Raw genomic sequence first — 3,481 nt, forward strand, 5'->3', positions numbered from 1 at the left:
TTGTGGTTTGCAGTCCAGTGCTGATCCTATAGTGCCACACCAGGAGTCCATCTCCATGTTGAGTCGACATGTATTCAGCCTCCATTGAATTCATTCTTGCCATTAACTGGCAGTGTCATATGATGTGTCCTCAGGTAGAGCGTGTGTATTTGAAAGTAGATTATTCTGACTCCGCTAGCCATTCCAGAGGGAGTGGCCTGGCTCGTCCTCAGGGATTTGCCTGGGTGTGCCCTTAATTGTAAATGGGGTACCAGGGCCATATGGTCGTGGGCCATACCCCGACCAAAGTGGTCAGAAGGCACCAGAGCCAATCCTGTAACCTTTTCTAATCTGCAGTAGTATGTGTATCCCAATCATGGTCCCTTTTCCTCTTCCATAGTCCCACCTCAGACAGTAATGAACTGACCTGCTGCTAATCATGATTTTGTGATGGATTCCTTTGTTTTCTATGTTCTATTAAACCAGAAAAGGTAAAAACATTCACTGCCCTCTCTGCCCAGGAGACAAGCTAGAATGTTAATCAGGTTACTGACTGGAACCAATCCTCTGGTTTCCCTCCTGTCTTCAAACAGGTCCACAACATAACCCCTCCCCAATTCTGACCCCATATAAGTCTGCACTGTCCCATATTCAGCGCTTAGACTCTGGAGAAGCTAGCTGGGTAAATAAAATCTGAAACTCTGCTTCACCTCTCCAAGTGGCCTCAGTTTCTTCAATGACAGATCAAGAGCTGCTGAGACACTCTCAGGCCTAGAGCTGCTGTAACACTCTCAAATCTAAAACCCTGTAACACTATAATTAGAAATGTGATCATGAGCCCTTTGGAAACCATGATGGATTCATGCAGATGGTCTACCTCATCTGAATCATTTATTTGTCTTTATTCTCTTTAAGACTTAATAAAGGAGTCTATAAAATATATTTGGATTTGGGGGTGTTTTCCTCCGAGAACTCTGAGTATCCAAGAACAGTGTTGAAAAGTCCTGCGTGGGAACTGGTCTAGTGGAGACGCTGCTGCGGAGCCCTAGATGTTTTTGTATGCATTCTGACCTGGTAAGCATTGGACTTTCTTGTTGGTCTTCTTGCTCTCACTGGCACAGGAATCTCCTCTTTCTGCAATGCCAGCTCTAGATTCCAGGTGGGACAGTGGACGTGCTAGATCTGTCAACCTCTGTCACTCTTTGCTTGAGGGCTTCCTCCAGCCGCTGGAGTTCACTCTGCCTGCCCCTTGGTGGACCTGCCTACGGAATTCCTTACACAATGACTGATGGGAGCTGGTACATCCCCAGCTCCCTCAACCCTCCCATGGCATAACCTTAAGGTTGTGTTCTTCATTGACTCCCTGAATTCTGTATTAGAGCCTAAATCTAGAAAGACTTATTTTGTGGGAAGCTGCAGTGTACAACTGGAGGCTTAACTCCACGTTGAGTCTTGACCTAAGTTCAGATGCCATTTGAATTCTTTATGTGATCTCTAAACCAACAATGTGGCTATGCTGAGACAAGTCTGGACAAGCCTAGGCAGGGACAGATTGTCCTGAGGAAGAATATGCAGAGAGGTGCTTACACAAAGAACTAGGGAACTTTCCTGGGCATGTTTCTTAGGAATGTTGTTATGTGCCATTGAGTCAGTTCTGATTCATAGAGACACTGTGTAGGGTTTCCAAGGAGTGACTAGTGGATTTGAACCACTAACCTTGGGGTTAAGTATTTACCAAGAATAGCTTGCCCTGTCATCCTTTTTGAGCCCTGGTAACACTATGGGATAAAGCATTGGATCGGTAACTGCAAGGCTGGCAGTTCAAACCCACAGCGGTGCCGTAGGAGAATGGTGAGGCTTTCTGCTTCTGTAAAGATGTACAGCCTTAAAAACCCTATTCTGCGTTGCTATGAGTCAGAATCGACTGGATGGAAGTGGGTTTGGGTTTGGGTTGGTTTGGGTCAACTATTTTAACCTTCAAATATGTGCGTCTCCCTCACTATTCTTTCCTTACTTCTGTGGTTCTGCCTTCCATGGTGATGGATTGATCTGACATCCATCACGGTCTTGTGATAGTTCCTTTGTTCTCTACAGTATCTAATGAACATCAGGACTTGACCAGCTGACTGTTTACCTCCCTCAAGCCCTGCCTTTGTTTCTCTCTTTGTCCTGTGTAAGGCTTAATAAAAGGAGTCCTGTGTGGCACTGTAGAATAAGCACAGGACTCCTAATCACAAGGTTGGAGGTTCACACACACCAATCGCTCCTCGGAAACCCTATATGGAGTCGCAATGAGTTGGAACTGACCTAATGGCACTTAATAACAACAACATAAAACATTGTCTGTTATTTGTACTCAAGTCCTTATCTTAGGACCTGCTTCTAAAGGGACACTGCAGCTTGGGTAGATTCATCTGATTGGCTGTCAGGTCAGATGTCCTTGCAAGAATCGGGCATTTTCAGCTTCTAGGGAGAGGCGTACTCTACTCCCCACCAGTACTTGGGAAGTGGTGTGTTCTTCAGGGTTCCAACAGGAAGTTGATGACTTCTTCAAATTGTTAAAACTCAAGGAGGGTTTATTCATAAAAGGGAGTTTTTACAAAGGTGTGAGAAGTGTAAAGGAGAGTGTAGTAACTCAGCGTGTCTATGAGGCAGCTGCTACCATCCCTTGGTCTGAAGGGACAAGAAGTGGACATGGTTGATGAAGTCGGAAAGGAGAGTCAAGCAGAGGCCTCCTGGAGGGGGCAGTGGTCCTCATAGTCTGGACACTGCCAGCCTAAGGTGCCCTCATTGAGAGAGGCTGAGGGCAGTCAGTACCTCCCTCCACTTTCCTGCCAGGATCCCCCATTGTCTGGCCCAGTCCAAGGGCTGCGAGCCCACTGATGGACTTGCACAGGGTGGAGAAGGATGGAGACAGGACTTGGGGAGCAAATGGAAGATGCCTGGCACAGTGGGAGTTTCCTGAACAAAATAAGGAGGCTCATGTGCGACAGAATGTCTCAGAGTCCATGTGGGGTAGAAGTGAAAATGTCACTTTGCATCCTGAGTTCCGACTGAGGCTTCCTCAGTTGCTGCCTCTTGACAGCAGTGGCCGTTCCTTCTCCTCCCTCCTGCCTTACATTTGTTTCCAAGAGCCTTCCTTTTAGAGTCAGATTTACCTCTCTAAAGTGTGGTGGCACCATACAATAAACACTGGACTATGAACCACAAGGTCCACATTCGAGCCCGCCAGCTGCTCCACGTGAGAAGATGAAACTTGCTGCTTCTGTGAACATTTAAAGCTCCTGAAACCCTATACAAGATTACTACAAGTTGTAACTGACTTGATGACACTTAACTACAACCACAAAGTTGTGTCAAAAGAATGAACAAATCTGTCTCGGAAGACTTAGAGCAGCCAGGATGGCCTTGGAAGTGTGGATGATGACACTTCACCTCTCATATTTCAGGAGGGACCAGTTCCTGGAGAAGGATGCCATGCTGGGTAAAGCAGAGGGTCAGC

The sequence above is a fragment of the Chrysochloris asiatica genome, unplaced genomic scaffold (genome assembly GCF_000296735.1).
Source record: "Chrysochloris asiatica unplaced genomic scaffold, ChrAsi1.0 scaffold00020, whole genome shotgun sequence".
Taxonomy (NCBI): Eukaryota; Metazoa; Chordata; class Mammalia; order Afrosoricida; family Chrysochloridae; genus Chrysochloris; species Chrysochloris asiatica.